Source organism: Crinia signifera, chromosome 2, assembly GCF_055691185.1.
Source record: "Crinia signifera chromosome 2, ASM5569118v1, whole genome shotgun sequence".
Lineage (NCBI taxonomy): Eukaryota > Metazoa > Chordata > Amphibia > Anura > Myobatrachidae > Crinia > Crinia signifera.
In genome coordinates this window covers 138,831,080-138,850,696 of record NC_139218.1, presented here as the reverse complement: position 1 = coordinate 138,850,696, position 19,617 = coordinate 138,831,080, and positions in this window count along the sequence as shown.

The window sequence follows — 19,617 nt, the reverse complement described above, 5'->3', positions numbered from 1 at the left end:
TCTGGTGTGTTAGCTTGCATGCTCCCTGTACGGTAACAGGGTGGGCAAAGGATATCCGCTGACCCCAGCTGCCCACCCCCAGCACCCGCGTCACTGCCTAATTTCCATGGTAACACACAACATTTTCATGGGAACACCCATGGAATATGATATATCTAAAGAAATATTTTGAAAGCTTTTATGTGGATACAGTGTTTTTAGTGTTTATAGTGATCTGGCTTTATGTGTATGGGGCACCAATTGATGCCACACCAATGGTGTAGCATCGCCCATAATTTTCCCAATGAGGGGGGGGGGGCGCCAAAAACTTTGCTCACTTACCAAAACAATCAGGCTTGGCAAGCCCGGAGGGCCACTCACAGCTTATTTGTAGCAGGTAGGACTCCATTCAGTGTGTGCCCAAACATCCCACCATCTATCCCTTGCCCATCCCCACTGATTGTAGCAGACAGGAAACCTGTCTAAGCTATTCTTACCATCACAAGCCCCCTGTCAGGGTGTTTAGAAAAACAGACTGTAAAGGCAAGACTATATAGTACGGATCTGTACTATATAGTCCAAACTTAATGCATTTGCCTCACTGTACGATTCAATCTCGATCTATTCGGGATGGAGCAGTGGGGAAACCCCTTTACTGATTGTAGCACACAGGCAGGCCCCCAAAACCAGTGTTCCCCCCATTCCTGATCACAGCTGGCAGATGTTAATGTATACAAAAGGCAGGTACTGGCAGGCACTCCACATGTAATTCATTGCACTCTCTTCTGTCTTCCCTGGGCACATCCCGACTTCGCTCTGTGTGTTGGTGACATCACATACCTCCCAACTGTCCCGATTACAGCGGGACAGTCCCGCTATTTGGAGACTGTCCTGCTGTCCCTCCCGTTAGTGGCAATGTCCCGCAGAGAGAGGGTGGAAGTAGGAGATCACCGATCTCCGTGTGCCTGTGCATGGCATCTCTTCAGTGCAGGGAAAAGTGAGGGAAGCAGTGGTGGTTTTTGCCTATGGGCTGTAGCCCCCCCCAGGTAAAATCCGCCACTGTGTGAAGCCAGATGCAATCTGTGAGACTGCACTGACTTCACTGTGACTGGCATTGACGTCCTATTGGAAGTCTGATCTGCCAGTCACTCAAGGCAGTCCCATTGGGAGGTGTTCCTACTGAAGAGGCTACTGCGCCGGTCCTGCAACGGTGATCGGGACAAGAAGATGGAGGCGGCGGGGACAAGAAGTTGGAGGTGGCAGGGACTCGCCGGCATCTCGGCAGCCCCTCTCCTCCGACGAGGTAAGAGCCGCCACTGGAGGGAAGGCAGTTGCTAGGGCAGTGCTGTCCTCTCTTCCTTTGACGCACCAGGTCCCGATTTCAAGCAAAGTTGGGAGGTATGACATCATACATGGATGTCTCATGACGGGTCACATGCGCAATAGACAGAGACAGCCTATGTTGCCTTGTGGTAAATCCTCTACGGAATATGCCATAAAACCAATACACCTCACTTTAAACTGGCTCCAATAGGTAATGACCTAACCTGCACAAAGTGCCCTTTGCTTCTGCATATATTTGAGCTTGCTGATTACAGAATATGTATTAGCTTCTCAGTGGGAGCATAAAACACTATGCTGGAGTGTAGTCATAGAACATACAGTATAAACAAACGGTACTTATGTAATATCTGGGCTCCCGTTTTTATTATGAGACCGCATCCCCTCGCCACGCTTCGGGCACGGTGGCTCGCTGCGCTCGCCACACTATATAAAATCAACTCCATGCGTAGTTGGATAGTAGGGGTATGAAAAAATGGGGTGCATTTAACATGGGAGCCCAGATAATACATAAGTACCAAACAAACTATGCACACTAGAAAGGCTGGCAGCAGTGTTTAATTACACAGTTGAATAACATGATAAGATATGAGCCAATGTTTGGCACTGAGGCAAGGCCATTTCTACAAGCAAATCATTCTGCTAACTAATGAATACCTAGAGATTTTTTTCAGGAAATATAAATAGCCATATGGTTGTTGTGCTTAGACTTTGTTCCTTTCTCTGCCATTTTACTATTATATATTGTCAATGTCTATAGTTTGCAAGGTTTGTTATTTGCATCATGCAATTTTTAATACATGCAAATAAATAAAAATACAAACATAGCTAAGAGTTTTAAAACAATGTATAAAGGGCCTGACTGAGACCCTAAAGCAGATTTCGAAGGATCTGCGCATGCCTTCTAACAGCAGTGCCCATGCACCAGCCCCATAACAGTGATCATATGAGGTCGCAGCTTCAGTGATGGCGACGGCACAACAATGTGGCGTTGTGGGGGCAGGACACTGCATTTTGTGGGGAGGGCCGCCACGAATGCGTGATTTTACACACAGTCGCTGTAACCTGCAACATGGACAGCTTGCATCTGGCCTTGCAAATAGGCTGCGCAGCCAGGGGACAGGAGGTGATGTGCGAGTGCTTTGCTGTCGAACTGATTGGCTGCCGGACCCCTGCAGAGACTACAGCCGGGCAGAAAACATCGCTCTCTCTGCCCGGCTGTCATTTATTTCAATTAGGTGTATCCAGCGGTGTGTAACATCCCCCCTCCCCCCCCCCCAGGCAACAAGCAATTCCTTAGACTAAACAGCTAGGCAGAACACAGCTCTCTCTGCCCGGCTGTCATTTCTTTAAATTAGGTGCAGTAGTATGACATCCCCCTTGGCAACGAGCAATTCCCTTCCCCCTTGGCAATTAGCAATTCCCTCCCCCCTTGGCATCAAGCTAACCCTCCCCCCCTTGACAACGAGCAATTCCCTCCCCACCTTGGTAAAGAGCAGTTCCCTCCCCCCTTGGCAACGAGCTAACCCTCCCCCTTGACAACGAGATAACCCTCCCCACCTTGGCAACGAGCAATTCCCTCCCCACTTTGGCAACAAGCAGTTCCCTCCCCCCTTGGGAATGAGCAATTCCCTCCCCCCTTGGCAATGAGCAATTTCACTCCCTCTTGGCAACAAACATGTATTCCCCCATTTGATCGAGCATGAAGCCCCCTTGGCATCGAGCATGAAGCCCACATGAAAAAAAATGGGTGAGAGAGATACAGATTGCGCTGAGAGCAGCTCGATGGTGAAAGTTACAGTGGAAGGGTAACACAACACCCTTAGATCAAAATATGGGGAGTGTATCTGTGACTTAGACTGTGAGCGCTATGATTGAAAGAGTTGTACTCCCCTGGTTTGATCATTTCTTTTGAAGCTCCTCAATGGTCTCTTTTTGGAGGAGTCATATATGAAAAATAAGAAGCAATACCGACACTTTGTGTAATACTGATAAGCTGGTGTTATTATTTGCAGTTGTTTGGGGCTGTCCCCTTATTCTTAGTGTGTATAATATGACGAAATGGATTTGGGGAATTCTTCCCTTTCCAATTACTCACAAGTGTTGGAGTAAGTCAGACGTGTCACGATATCTTTGGTCTGCCTTGTCCAGATCATGGGTTAAGAAGGTTCACAAGCCACAACTAAAGTAAAATACTCATCTTTGGGGTTTGCAAAGGTGCTGACTGACCTTCTTGGTGACCTCATCACTTGGGACAGAGGACAACTGACCCTTCCAGGAAACGGGGCCCCGTTTCTTCCTGGCTCATTCCATCCTTCAGCTGAACTCTGCAAACCCCAAAGATGAGTACCCCACATTTTTATACTAGATGTTTTAACAAAAATCAATAAAAGTCAACTATTTTACTTTAGTTGTGGCTTGTGAACCTTCTTAACCCATGATCTGGACAAGGCAGACCAAAGATATCGTGACACGTCTGACTTTCTCCAATACTATATATATACACACTAAGAATAAGGGGACAGCCCCAAACAACTGCAAATAATAACACCAGCTTATCAGTATTACACGAAGTGTCGGTATTGCTTCTTCTTTTTCATATATGACTCCTCCAAAAAGAGACCATTGAGGAGCTTCAAAATAAATTATCAAACCAGGGGAGTACAACTCTTTCAATCATAGCGCTCATAGTCTAAGTCACAGATACACTCCGCACATGAAGCCCACTTGGCATAGAGCAAGAACCCCTAGCAATGAGCACATAGTTAAGCGGCACTTATGTGTCAAATATGTAATGGGCATAACTTTTGGTTATAGTATGTAATGGGCATTATGGTGTGTGGCCTTATGTGTAATTGGCATTACGGCATGTTGATTTATGTATAATGGGTATTACGGAGTTGGCTAAAATGTGTAATGGGCATTACCGTGTGTGGTCTAAAGTGTAATACCACGCCCCATTTTGTGATGCCACGCCTCCGTCCAATGAGGTCACGTCCCCTTTCCGCCACGTCCCCTTTCCACCACGCAAAGGTCCACCCTACGTATAAATTTGTATTTGGGACCACTCATTACCATAATTCTAGATACGCCTATGGGCCTGAGGCCCCAGTATCCGGGCGTTAAGCCTGAGGCCCCATCGTTCGGTCTCTAGGACCGTGGGCTATTTCATAAGGTACAAGGTCTGTGGGCATTGACATGCTCAAGGCTTGACATGCAGTTCGGAAGATTGCAAGTGACTTTGGTAGCAGGCCAAGGTCACTCTGTAAATTATAGGCGGACAATAGGTCCGAGTCTGCAAATTAGGCCAGCAGGTGGAGGAACGGTATAGTTTCCCATGGGTAAATGGGGTAAGAGGTGCACAGGCTGTGTGGCTGTCACCTCTCCGGTCCCCAAGTAAGAAGCTATAGAGGGCGAAATGTAATAGGGTGTGATTTTTTAGACATGTGCGATTTTTGGTCAAAAACGGCCGAAATCGCACATTTTCCGAAAATCGCACATTTAATAGGTTAAAAATCGCGGTAAAAAATCGCACTTTTTACCGCGAAATCGCACTTTTAGAAGTGCGATTTTTAGTCACATTTCAATTCGCATCCAGATGTTTTCCCATTATAAAGTATACAACTCGCAAATGTAATAGGGTGCGATTTTTGGTAAATGTTACCAAAAATCGCAAAAAAAATAGACCAGGTTCTGACAGGCGAATTTGACAGAACCATGCACAGATCATTGAGATCTGTGCATGGTTCTGTTAATAAAAATGTGTAAAAGTGTTTTTATAAAAAAAAAACGGCGTGGGGTCCCCCCTCCTAAGCATAACCAGCCCCGGGCTCATTGAGCCGGACCTGGTTCCAAAAATACGGGGGGACAAAAAGCATAGGGGTCCCCCGTATTTCTGAAACCAGCCCCGGACTCTTGGACCGGTCCTGGTTCCAAAAATACGGGGGACAAAAAATCTGGGGGTCCCCCGTATTTTGAAACCAGCACCGGGCTCCAACAGCCCGCGGTGTCATGCCACAGCCGGGGGACACTTTTTATACAAGGTCCCCCGGCCAAAACATGAGCACCGTGGCTGGTCAGCCTTGGACGGGGTACCTGGAGGAGTGGGGACCCCCCCAATAAAGGGGTCCCCCCCCCCCCAGGCTTCACCCGTCCAGGGCTGAAGCCCGGGGCTGTCACCGGCGTCCGTGGCCAGTGGACGCCGGCCTGATAGGGTTAAATCCATCATACATATCATTACATTGCTTTTTACTGGCGAACTACAAGTGCCAGCAGACCTCCCCCGCATGCTGGGACTTGGAGAACCACAAGTCCCAGCATGCGGGGCATTAATGGGCCCGCTGGGACTTGTAGTCCACCTGTAAAAAGAATGTTTATAAAAAACACACACACAGAGAAGTACAAGTTTATTACACACACACACCTCAATTTTACACCAGCATACTTACCATTCCTGGATCCAGCGCTGGTCTGGCTGCTTCACAGCCGGCTCCCCCCGCACTGACAGGCAGCGGGGAGAAGCGGCTGTCTCCGTCGCTTCTAACAGCCTCTGTAGCGCTGTCCGAGTGCTACAGAGGCTGAGAGCGTGATTGGCTGAGCTACAGTATGCGTCTCCATGGAGACGCATAGCTCAGCCAATCAGGACTGAGCTATGCGTCTCCATGGAGACGCATACTGTAGCTCAGCCAATCACGCTCTCAGCCTCTGTAGCACTCGGACAGCGCTACAGAGGCTGTTAGAAGCGACGGAGACAGCCGCTTCTCCCCGCTGCCTGTCAGTGCGGGGGGAGCCGGCTGTGAAGCAGCCAGACCAGCGCTGGATCCAGGAATGGTAAGTAACGCTGGTGTAAAAGTGAGGTGTGTGTGTGTAATAAACTTGTACTTCTCTGTGTGTGTGTTTTTTATAAACATTCTTTTTACAGGTGGACTACAAGTCCCAGCGGGCCCATTAATGCCCCGCATGCTGGGACTTGTGGTTCTCCAAGTCCCAGCATGCGGGGGAGGTCTGCTGGCACTTGTAGTTCGCCAGTAAAAAGCAATGTAATGATATGTATGATGGATTTAACCCTATCAGGCCGGCGTCCACTGGCCACGGACGCCGGTGACAGCCCCGGGCTTCAGCCCTGGACGGGTGAAGCCTGGGGGGGGGGGACCCCTTTATTGGGGGGGTCCCCACTCCTCCAGGTACCCCGTCCAAGGCTGACCAGCCACGGTGCTCATGTTTTGGCCGGGGGACCTTGTATAAAAAGTGTCCCCCGGCTGTGGCATGACACCGCGGGCTGTTGGAGCCCGGTGCTGGTTTCAAAATACGGGGGACCCCCAGATTTTTTGTCCCCCGTATTTTTGGAACCAGGACCGGTCCAAGAGTCCGGGGCTGGTTTCAGAAATACGGGGGACCCCTATGCTTTTTGTCCCCCCGTATTTTTGGAACCAGGTCCGGCTCAATGAGCCCGGGGCTGGTTATGCTTAGGAGGGGGGACCCCACGCCGTTTTTTTTTCTCCTTTTTTTTTTTTGAACAAAATCGCATTTATGAAAATGCGCACATTTTCATGACTGAAAATGCGCACATTTTCATGACTAAAAATCGCGGCAAATCGCGGCAAATCGCATTTTTTGCCGCTAATTCGCATCTCATTACATATGCGAATTCGCGGCAAAAAATGCGATTTTTAAAGGTGCGATTTGGTGCGATTTTTTTTTAGTCTAAAAATCGCACCCTATTACATTTCGCCCAGAGGGTCAATCTTTATATTTGTACTTACAGTTACTTATATAAAGCAGCAGATTCCGTTGCACTTTACAACTGATAACAACACTGAAAGAACAAGCTGGGTAAAACAGACAGACATAGAGGTTGGAGGGCCCTGCTGCAAGCTTACGATCTATAGGGAAAAAGGAGAGAAACACAAGGACAGGCACCAGTAATAGCATAGCAATCCCACCAAGTTGCATGTCCAGAAGGGAAGCTATATAATACATGAGTGCCTCTAAGGGGTATGTGGGTGGTATCTAAATATGATAGGCTTGCCTAAAGAGGTGAGTTTTCAGGGAACGTTTGAAAGTTTGGAGGCTTAATGAGAGTCTAATTGTGCATGGAAGGGCATTCCATAGGGAGGGTGGAGCCCTATTAAAGTCCTGTAACGGTGAATGGGAGCTAGTGATCCGTGCAGAAGAAAGACGTGGATCTTGTGCAGAGCAGAGAGAGCGAGTTGGGAGATATTTTTTGTATATTCTGTTTTTATTGAAAGACACAGATATCAATTGAAACACAAACAGTAGGACATCATCCGATGAATTAGACAAATTGAGATATAACGATATATATCCATACATATGCTATCAAAATGATGAGTCCAAAATCGCTTAACTCCGTATCAGTATATAACAAGATAAATGAATAGGGAAGGGAGAAAAGGAAGGGAAATGAAAGATAGGAGGGGGTGACCTAGAGCCGAGAGTATAGAAGACCAGAGTAATAGTATATATGTATCATCGACGAATCATCTATCACAGTTTACAGATGAGGAGATATAATCTTTATAAACCTTTGATGATTTATACTCTATCCACGGGAGCCACATAGTTGTGAACTCAGATGCTCTGTCTTTTGAACCCAAAAGCATGTCTTCCATGTCCATATAATAATCTAGTCTAGAAAACCAGGAATTTCGGGTGGGAGGAGTACGTGATTTCCAGAAAGTGGGGATCACTGCACGTGCAGCATTACCAAGGTGGCGTAATAGTGATTTCTTATAGGCGGATATAGACATGGAAGAGTGGTTCAGCAACCAGAAAGCTGGGTCTGTGGGGACAGGAGCATGTAGAATATCTGATGAGACTGTTAATACATCCTCCCAAAAAGTTTTAATAAGGGGACAGGACCACCATATATGTAGCATGGTTCCCAGGTCCTTATGGCATCTCCAACATGTGGGGGATATAGATGGGTAAATAGCGTGCAGGAGCGAGGGGTATCTATACCATCTCATCAATATTTTAAATTGTGTTTCTTTTACTTGTACACAGATGGAGCTTTTATGTGTTTTGAGAAAAACAGACTCCCATTCCCTCTCTGATAATGAGATTTTCAGATCTCTTTCCCATTTTTGAACAAAGAGAGTGTTTGTTTGGGGGTTGGTCCGTTGTAATATCTGGTATAGGGAGGATATTACATGACTAGGGTGTGTAGGTGAGACACAAAGTCTTTCAAATGTGGACATTTCTCTGGAGGCCTGTCTAAAAATACTACCCGTGAGCAGGAAGTGTCGTACCTGTAAATACTTCCAGAAGTCAGTTCTTGGTATGTCCCATTTTGTCTGTATGTCTGAGAATTGTTTTACTCCAGATGTCTGTGACATCTGGCCCACTCGGAAGAGGCCCTCTAAGGCCCAATTCTTGTAGTGGGAGAGAGTGCGGCCAGGAGGAAATGCAGTGTTGCCTAGAAATGAAGTGAGGGGGCCGAATTCTGAAGACACTTCAGGTCTCTTGCGGAGCAATTTCCAGCAGGCTAGTGTTGGGGATATGGTTGGGTGAGGGTGCGGGAGCCTGGGCAGGGTCGGGAGCCATGGGAAAATCTCAGGGTACTGCTGGACATATAAGCTTTCTAATACTACCCATTGCTTAACCTCCCGACTCCGCGTCCAATCCAACACCCTACTCAACAGGGTGGCATGGTGATAATGTTTTATATCGGGAAGACGAAAGCCGCCCTGTTGGGGTGAGCGCGAGAGGATCAGTCTGCTGATCCTGGGTCGTTTCCGAGACCAGATAAATTGTTGGATCAGGGACTGTACTGATTGGAACCAGGAGTTTGGGATGTGGATTGGTAATGTCTGGAGGAGATAAAGTAGTCTAGGAAGGGTGTTCATCTTTACAACATTAATTCTGCCCAGCCAGGAAATCTTATTGTATTGCCACCTACAGTAGTCGTTTTTAATTGATTTCAGTAATGGATAAAAGTTTAATGGTAATAGGCGGGAGAGGTCGCTGGGAATTTGTACCCCAAGGTAGGTTATGTGGGAGCTTTTCCAAATGAATGGGAAAGAGGTTTTTAAGTTATCTACTACCGTAGGGGGAGTGGAAATATTAAGGGCATAGGATTTGGTTGTATTGACCTTGAAGTTAGAGAGTGCGCTAAAAACATCTAGTTCACTTATGAAATGAGGAAGTGAGCTGGTGGGTTGCGTAAGAATTGTTAACAGGTCATCGGCAAATAGGGCCAATTTATAGTTGGTGTCACCTACCTGTAGGCCTGTTATCTGGTCGTTTGCCCTAATGGCCCTAGCTAACGCTTCTATGCAGAGTACGAATATCAGAGGGGATAGGGGGCAGCCCTGTCTCGTACCATTGCTTATGAGAAATTGATCTGAAAGGATTCCGTTGACTCGCACTCGTGCTGAGGGTCGTGTGTAGAGGGATAATATTCTATGTAGTGTTTGTGGGCCTAGTCCAATGTGCTCCAGTACAGCCCTCATAAAGTCCCAGTTAACCCTATCAAAGGCTTTTTCAGCGTCAGTTGATAGTAAGATGGTATGGATTTGATTTTGAGATGCTAAATGTATGAGGTTAAGAATTTTTGTGGTATTGTCCTTCGCTTCGCGGCCCGGGACAAATCCCACTTGATCGTTGTGAATGAGCGATGGAAGGAAATCATTTAGTCTAAGGGCTAGTAGCTTTGCAAAAAATTTAAGGTCCACGTTAAGCAGGGATATGGGTCTGTAACTGGAGAACACCGAGGGATCTTTCCCCTGTTTGGGGATAACTGTGATTTGGGCTTCCAAGGATTGATTGGAGAAGTGAGAATTAGCGGATATTGAGTTAAAGGCGTGTAACATTCTAGGAGCAAGTGTTTCTTTAAATACCTTGTAATAGGTCGCTGAAAAGCCGTCTGGGCCAGGGCTTTTACCTGCCGGTGAAGAAGATATGACCTGTTCCAGTTCTAGTAAAGTAAAAGGTTTTTCTAGGGAGTCTCTAGCAGAGGGTGTCAGTTTAGGATATGCCACTTTTTCTAAATATAGCTTAGATTTCATCAAATTAGAGAGAGGGTCAAGCTCAGGGGAAGGGTCTCCAAGATTATATAGTGAGGAGTAGTAATTCCTGAAACAGGCTGCTATTTCTTGGGATTTGAAACAAAGGGAGTTAGTATTGTTTTTCATAGTGGGAATAAAGGAGGCCGCTCTTTGGGATCTAAGGGCTTGTGCCAGAAGACGGCCTGGCTTGTTGCCCCATTGATAATATTTATTACTGCATTTCTGGAGGGACAGTTGGGTTTTGTTATGAAGAAGTGTCTTCAATTGTGTTCGGGCTTCTGTGAGGTCAATGAGATCAGTTGGTGATAGAGAGGATTTGTGAAGGGTCTCTAAACTATGGATTTTATTTAATAGTGTAGTAGTTAAGGCCAGCCTATTTTTTTTCATAAAAGAACCCAGCTGGATCAATTTGCCCCGTATGACACACTTATGCGCTTCCCACAAAGTTACTTTCGAGATCTCCTCAGTATCATTGGTGGCGAAATAGTCAGATAGCGTCTTATCAAGTTCACTTTTGCAATATTTGTCGTGGAGGAGGGTTTCGTTGAGACGCCATGTCCATTGCCTAGGGGAAGACGAGGGGATCGCGAGGGTCATGAACACCGGGGCATGGTCTGACCAGGTGATGGTGCCAATGGAGGCGTCAACCAAGAGTGGGAGGTGTCTGTGGCTTAGAAACAAATAGTCTAAGCGTGAGTAGACCTGGTGCGGGTGGGAATAGAATGTAAAATCTCGACCTTGGGGGTGCAGAACTCTCCAAGAGTCTGCCAGTTGGAGTTCATGTAGTGCCCTTTTTACTTGTCTATGTTTGCGTTCGGAAAAATAGGGAGTGACAGGGGCAGTGTCAATAGTTGGATCTATGGACCAATTTAAGTCGCCTCCCATTACTACGATGCCCGTACAGAGAGATTCTAACCTTGGGAGATGGGAGTTGAAAAACAATGGTTGAGCTTGATTTGGGGCATAGATAGCTATGAAAGTGTATTGCTGAGAGAATATTGTGCACGTTATTACCAATATTCTACCAGGGACCAATTTATGGACCTGAATATCGTTTAATTGAAGGGATCTGGAAAAAAGTATAGCGACCCCCTTGGATTTTCCTTCAGGGTTGTTGGAATAGAAGGCTAAGGGGAATCTGTGATCAGTAAGAGAGGGGGGGCGAGCGGATATTTTGAAGTGTGTTTCTTGTACTAAGGCTATATCTACCCTATCCGACCACAGTGTCCTGATCAGTTGGGACCTCTTTTCAGGAATGTTAAGTCCTTTGGCATTCAGAGAAACAATTTTAAGTCTACCCGGGACAGACATCATATCGAATAATTATACCACACAATTGTTTCCTCGGCTCGGTCAGTGGGGAAAGGGATGGGTGAGGATAGGAAGGGTGAGAAAAGAATAGAGTGAATTACATAAAATGTGAACAATAATAACAAAAATAAACCCGCCATGGGGTAACCTGTAGTGTTGTCTACCAGGAATCCCGTAGGGCACTATGGCCGTGTGCGGGAACGGGGTAGAGGGGCCACTACAGACAGCACTTTAGAAACTATAAACTTGCATAAATTTAGAAATAACATTGACTAAACAGTTGTCAATAATAAACGTATTATATAACATTTTAGGCATATATATCAGACCTGAGCGGGTGCATTGGATGGAGTAATATCGGATAGCTCGCAGAGAAGTACCTTTTAACCCCTCTTTCAATATCTGGGGAGTCCGTACCTCAGTAAACCTAAAGAAGGAAGTCTATTTTCCATTCGACCAGGGGAATCGCGATCAGGTGGTGGGAGAGTCAAGGTTGGTAGCAGAGTTGGCGAGATCTTTCCTTTTGGGAGTATGCACAACCTGCCATGGGGTTCCATTTCTAGATGGTTGTGGAGGGTGTAGGTCAGGGGGGTTGAAGTCCCAATCAGGAATTTTTATGGGTGGAAGACCGAGATTGGAGCAAAACAGAGGGAGATCAGAAGGGGAATGTAGGGAGTGGATTTTTCCAGACAAAGAGACCTGAAGATTGAAGGGGAAGCCCCATCTATATTTCAGCTGTCGATGACGGAGTTCATCTGTGATGGGTTTGAGGGCTTTCCTCTGTTGGAGGGTGTGCCAGGAGAGGTCCTGGAATATGGTGATCGTTTCACCATTAAAGTCTAGTCCATCGAGTCGACGTGCCTTGCTCATAATCTCTTCCTTTTGGGCATAGTAGTGTAGGCGGCATATGACATCTCGGGGACGGTCTGTAGAGAGCCCTTTAGGTTTGAGGGCACGATGGGCTCTGTCAAATGCTATAGTATTCGCTGGATCTTTTCCCAAAACCTCGTTGAAGATTTTTGTCAGAGCATCCACTAGACTAGTGGGAGGGACATCTTCAGGGATGCCTCTCACTCTGATATTATTTCGTCTCCCTCTGTTGTCCAAATCTAGTACACGTGAGCGTAGTGACCGGATCTCTTGTGATTGAGCTGTTATGACCTCGCAGAGGGATCTTGTGAAGACATCTGTAGAATCGCGGTGGTCCTCCAGCACATTTACCCTGTCGGTAAGCTGAGAGACGTCCTGTTTAACAGATGCCAGCTCTTTGCGAATAGTGTTCTGAATGTCCTGGTTGGTGGGTAGGGTTTTCATGTAGGCGAGAATGTCCTGGAGGGTTTTATCGCCCTGGGAGAGCGGTGTGGGTTGCTCCATCAGTATAGAGGGGGCAGGTGATGCGGCTTGGCAAGAAGAGGGGCTTGCAGGGGAGAGGTCTTCGGTGACGATGGTAGGGGAGAGATTTAGGAATGATCTTATTCCTTTCTGGGATACGGTCTCTTTAGGTTGTGTCGTATTTCCTTTTTTCCTTCCAGTTTTGACCATACTGAGGTTAGGACAAGTAGGTTAGTCAGGTCATAGAGCAAGTAGTTTAATAGCCAGGAACTGCGGAGTTAGTCATCTGGTGATGCCAGTACGGTGGCCCCTAGTGGAATAGCGTCAGCAGGCCATCAAGTCGGACCTAAGTGGCGATGAAGGAAGCTCATGGTGGTTTTAGGTCGTCGTCACAATTGAGCTTGTGTGGGGCACCACCACCTCCTTGGTATATAACAGAGGTCTGGCTGCCTCTTGTATTAACTGCCAGGGAGTAGAAGTTAAGTATTGTGCTGAAATAATTCCTGTGTCTCAGAATTTTCAGTAGAGTCACTAGGGGGAGCTCTAATCCAGGAGGTGCCCTTTCCTTCCAGACTGTATTGTATATACTATGTAGGTAGGAGAGTAATTAGGGCAGGGAAGCTCACTAGATGAAGGTATAAGCCCAGAGATTTTCCTCCTCAGTGGCATGAGCTGTGGTGTGTTATAAACAAAGTTCTCAGTTGTGGGATAGCATGAGCAGGAGACCTATGCAGTTTTACAGGCTGGTCCCCACCATCCCATCTCCCATCCAGGGGACTGTGCAGCGCTTCACCTCAGGGGGGGGGGAGAGGTAGGTCTGTAGTGGCAAAAAGGGGAGGAATTGGTACCTGTGTTGCTGTGCAGGATTGTGGGGCGCCAGACCAGCCAGGCACCCTGTCTCCAGTAGCAGGCACAGAGGGCTGGAGCGATTTCCAAGATGGCCGCCGTCTGCTGTATAGCCCTCAGCCTGCAGCTCTCAGTGGGCTCAGTAGGCTCTGTAGTAGCCTGTAGTGTCGGCTTGCTCGGGCCCCGGCTCCAGGGGGACCCAGGGGGCACTTGAGAGAGGAGGTGGGGTCCCTCAGCGTCAGCGGAGGGCGCCGCAGCGCGTCCGCGGCAGTTCCGGATCTCCGGCCGGGAGCAGCCTGCAAATTTAGCCCCCGGCTTCTAGCAGCTAGTAGGCCGCAGATCGGGGGAATGCGCCGGACGGCTCCCCCTGCGTCTCTGGACTCTGCGGTCGGCTCCGGTGGCGGGTGGGTGAGTGGATCTGCGGGTGGGGGCTATTTAGTGGGGTGGGTGCCCAATTTTAATCTTTCTTTATGTGGGAGCTCCCTGGCTGTGCGTCCTGTCCCGTCCGCAGCTAGACCACGCCCCCGTTGGGAGATATTTTGTGATAAGTGAAGAGATATGGATTGGTGTGGTTTGGGTAATAGCTTTATATGCGAGTATTTTGTATTGATTACGTTAATATACAGGCAACCAATGGAGGGACTGGCAGAGCGGATCAGCTTGCGATGAGCATCTGGCTAGGAAGATCAGCCTAGCAGCAGCATTTAAAGGTACTCTTTACTTAGAACTGTGCCCACGATTTTGATCGTGGGCATCGTTAGTAAAAAATCACGGGCATTGAATGCACTAAAAAATCGGGTGCGATGCGACCGACGCGATGCCCGCGATTTCCCATAGGGAACAATGTTAAATGTCTCAATTGACCCGATTTTCCTGTTCAATGCCTCAATTGACCCGATTTTTCCATAGGAAACAATGTTAAATGGCCCACAGAGGCCAAATAGGCACCCTGAAGTGTGAAATGTCCCCCACAATTGTTAACGCCACCCCACGATCAATGTGAACCCGAAGCGTGGCGAGCGCAGCGAGCCCGCGAGGGGCGGCGGTACGCGTCCTACGACCTTTTCATACACCCACTATCCACGTCGGCGTGGAGTTGAGAATAGAAAGTGTGGCGAGCGCAGCGAGCCCCCGAGCCCGAAGCGTGGCGAGCGGCGGCGGTACGCGTCCTACGACCTTTTCATACCCCCACTATCCACGACGGCGTGGAGTTGAGAATAGAAAATGTGGCGAGCGCAGCGAGCCACCGAGCCCGAAGCGTAGCGAGCGCAGCGCGCCCCGCGAGGGGACGCGTACAGCTGTGAAGCCCGCGAGGGGACGTGGATACCTGTGAAGGTATCCGCGTCCGCTCGCCACGCTTCGGGCTCGGTGGCTCGCTGCGCTCGCCACACTTTCTATTCTCAACTCCACGCCGACGTGGATAGTGGGGGTATGAAAAGGTCGTAGGACGCGTACCGCCGCCCCCTCGCGGGCTCGTTGCGCTCGCCACGCTTCGGGTTGACATTGATCGTGGGGTGGCGTTAACAATTGGGGTGGCCATTTCACACTTCAGGGTGCCTATTTGGCCTCTGTGGACCATTTAACATTGTTTCCTATGGAAAAATCGGGTCAATTGAGGCATTGAACAGGAAAATCGGGTCAATTGAGACATTTAACATTGTTCCCTATGGGAAATCGCGGGCATCGCGTCGGTCGCATCGCACCTGATTTTTTTGTGCATTCAATGCCCGAGATGGCCACGATGGGCGCCCTTCTAGGTAAAGAGTACCGCATTTAAAATAGATTGTAGTGACGAGAGTCTGTTCTTTATTGGAATAAATATTACAGTGCACTGCCTGCTTGCCACCTTTTTTTAATACACTTATATATTTTAATTTCTATCTCTGAGTCACTATTGTTTTTCTTTTACATACTTTTATATTCTATTATAATAAAAGTTACATTTTAACTTAATTAGGTGCAGGACGCATAGGACAGCTATCCTTCAGAGGGGTTCCTCTGTTGTGACATATGACATCTTGTGCGATTGGCATCACCCCTCTCTCCAAAGGACAGCCCTTATCTCCTCTCTTTCCTCCTAGATCCTTTCTGGGTGCGAGAGTGTTACCAGGACCATGGTTCATCGTGGCCTGAAGGTGAGAGGGTGCGGCATTAGGAAAGTGGTCAAGCCACACCTTCACGAAAGCAGGCACCACACCGCACCGTCCTGCCTCACACACCCGCATTGTTTGCTCCAAATCACGACTGCACTACTTTCTTCAGGCAGCACCCACTCTGTGGAATGTGTTTCCACTCACAGTAAGATTCTCCTTGTCTCCAAACCTTCAAGTGCTCCATGAAAACTCACCTCTTCAGGCCAGCTTATCAAATTCCAGAATCAGCCACATAACCTTCATAAACCTCTCATATCCAGTCACATCCCCACTTATTTTCTCTTTCATACTTTTCATCATCCTGACACCTGGTCAACATTGCTGGGCCATCATATCATGCAGCAATAGATAACATCTATCCAATGCCTATTTCCCTATAGATTGTAAGCTTGTGAGCAGGGCCCTCCTATCTCTATGTCTGTCTGTAACTACTCGGTTTGTTTTATTGCTGTTTCCAATTGTAAAGCACAATGGAATTTGCTGCACTATACAGATCTAGCGCCACTCATCTTTGCAGGGGCTGGTGGTGGATTCGCCACGTGCCAGCCCCCGCCAGGGGACACGTGCACACGAGTCGCACGTGCTTCCTCTTACAATGGGGCTCCCCCCCGGGTCCCCGGCGCTGGATGAGCAGCGCTTCATCTGTATATGAAACTGTTTATAAATAATAACAATGGGTGGATTATTCATAATCCCTTTATGCAAATGAGTGATACTATACTCTGTTATCCAACCAATAGTGCAGCAGGTTTGTAAACATCCTATAGTAAGTGTAACTATCAGGGGCACATACTAAAATTCCCATATGCAGAGTATATAACAATCATACATCCGTTAATCATGTGTCATAGATGTATTCTCTCCACTAGCTCATGATACAATAGAATGTGTGCAAAACAATACATGTATATTGTAAAGCACCATTGTGAGGACAACATCACAGAGGTTAAATTACACTTATACGAATATCTATTTATAATCACCTCACGTGGAGAACAGAATAACAGACCCAGCTGGGAATATAACAGCTGTGCGTTTAATACATCTATATTGACATGCATTTGCCTTGAACAACTGATTCTGGTAAAAGTCACCCTGCATGGGCAAGACAGAATACAAGGGCAATAACAGAGCTTGTATTTACAGAACCCTAAGTGCTGAAACACAGATAGTGATATATGCATGCTTTTAATAACATATATGGCCAAAGGTAATAGCCTTCGCATTTGTGCTGGATGCAGCCAAACTCAGAGCTTTTTAAAGGGGCAGTTATTTACAAGGCAAAACCATGCCTTGTAAATTAAATTGGGAAGTGGAAAATGGACAGCGGAGGCAAACCTAGACTGATTTTGAGATGGTTTGCAGCGGCTGCATGACATCACATATGTAGGCCCTGCACTTTGCAGCTAATCTGTGCAGGCAGGTGTCTACTCTAGTTGTGTACGTACAGTATATGCTTCAAAGCTCTTTGAAGCACTCATATTTGCGATGCAACCCATACATCCCAACACTGAAATGTAGTGAAGTGGGCCTACAGTGCAGCCCACCCCTTTAGCTCCCGGCAAAGGGCATGGTCTCTGGAAAAGGGAGCATGGCTTTATGGCAATGTCTGCAATCGTGAAGCCACGCCCTGTTTTGCTGCTGGTCCCTCTGATTCCTGAATAGATGCTGTGCTCATGCTAGGCAGAGCAGCAAGTGGCAGGAGGAACTTCAAGCTGTCCCCCCCGCGGGACACTGCTGCCCCCGGGTGCGACGCGGGACAGTCCCAAAAGAAAGGACTGTCTCATGAATATTGGGAGGTATGGGGACCTGGTATGCTGGACGTCCTTGCCCTATGTTGGACAGCCTCCGTTGCAGCTTTTGCGGTTTTTTTTTATAAAACTGCCCATTATATATGGATTGAGTACACCATTTTATTAACTTATCCCATTTTTTCTGTTTAGTCTGTTATGTATATCTGGATTATTGGGTAGCACCAACAGAATGCATCCAGGTGTAGATATACTGTACTGTACTACCTTTTTGTGTTGTACATCGATGGATCCCTTATCTGAATTGTTTAGTCATTCGCTGTTCTTAAGGGTGTACACATGGTGAGATATTGGCTAATGGGCAATTTTGACTCACCATCCAATGATTTTTCCTGTCTTTGCTAACAAAAGTCAGCCTGGACTGCCTTTGTCAAATTGAGGTCATGCATCATCGACATGCCTGCAGGGGTACTTCTAGTGTCTTTATGGGCACTGACATAAAAAACTGGGTATTTCCCTGCTTCCGCCCCTCCTGGAGAAACGGCCTGGTGAGTGTGAAAACCACTCCTGGGGGCTTTCACATGCCCTGACCATTGGGGATATGATCGAATTCTGCCCGCTGTGAGTGGGTCTGAGACAGCCTCTAAGCACATATTGCTCCATCTGTATGCCCCCGAGCGATGGTGATGCACGTTCTCACACATTGCCAATGCCCGCTCAGATCTTAAGCATATGCAGATCTATTTTGATCCTGCTGCATGTGCATCAAGAAACTGAAGTTAGCACAGATTACTCAGCACACAACGCTATATATAGTGTATATAGGACGATGTGTGCCAAGCGATGTGTGCTACAGGGTGTTACTCCAATCGTCAAAAAAGTGGGTGTCGCGAGTAAGGTTATTTGTGGACTTGAGTACGAGGCCCTGACATGCACAGACGATGAGCAGTAGCAGGTTTGTTTAAAAATAACCCAGTTGGGAGGCGTGGCCTGACCGGGAAGCCGAGCACTTGAGCATGGACTCAGCTCCCGCAGACCGGACACCTTCAGGCCTTACCTACTGCTCTGCGGGGTCCACCACCAGCTTGATCCCCCTCCACCTGCCCAGAGAAGCACAGTGGCACGGGCTGCGGAGTCGGGGAGCCGTTTTCACGGCTCCTGCAGATTGCAGCCTACCACTGGTCGGAAGCCGGGGGCTAAATTTTGGTCCCGAGCCAGAGATCGGGCTCCACGCCGGACGCGGCACCCGCGATCTCCCCTAGAGACACACAGAGGTACCCTGGAGAGTGGGGATCCCCTCCCTACTAGTGGAGACCCCCTGGAAGTGTGGCGAGCGCAGTGAGCCACCGAGCCCGAAGCGTGGAGAGCGGAGCGAGCCCCGCGAGGGGACGCACAATACATGTAAAGTAATACGCATCCCCTCGCCACGCTTCGGGCTCGGTGGCTCGCTGCGCTCACCACGCTATCTAAAAGCAACTCCATGCCGACGTAGATAGTGGGGGTATGAAAAGGTCGGAGGACGCGTACCGCTGCGCTCGCCACGCTTCGGGTTGGCGTCGATCCTGGGGGTGGCGTTGACAATTGGGGGGGCATTTAACATTGTAAGGACATATCAGGGTGGTTGTACAATAAAAAAATCATATATAGTCTGCTATAGTCTGTCTAGTGGGGGGTGCTATATGCTACCATTCTAGTCGTCTATAGTCATTTTCAGAATATGTCTCACAACATATAAGTCACCACTCAGTTACAGAGGTGACCAGTTAGCTTATTGTGTCATTTTGGCTCTGTGTAAATGGTACCAATTATTTCAGTATTCCTTAATTTGGTATGTTTTGCGAAATATGCTTTCCACGAGAAAATAATTTGCTGTAT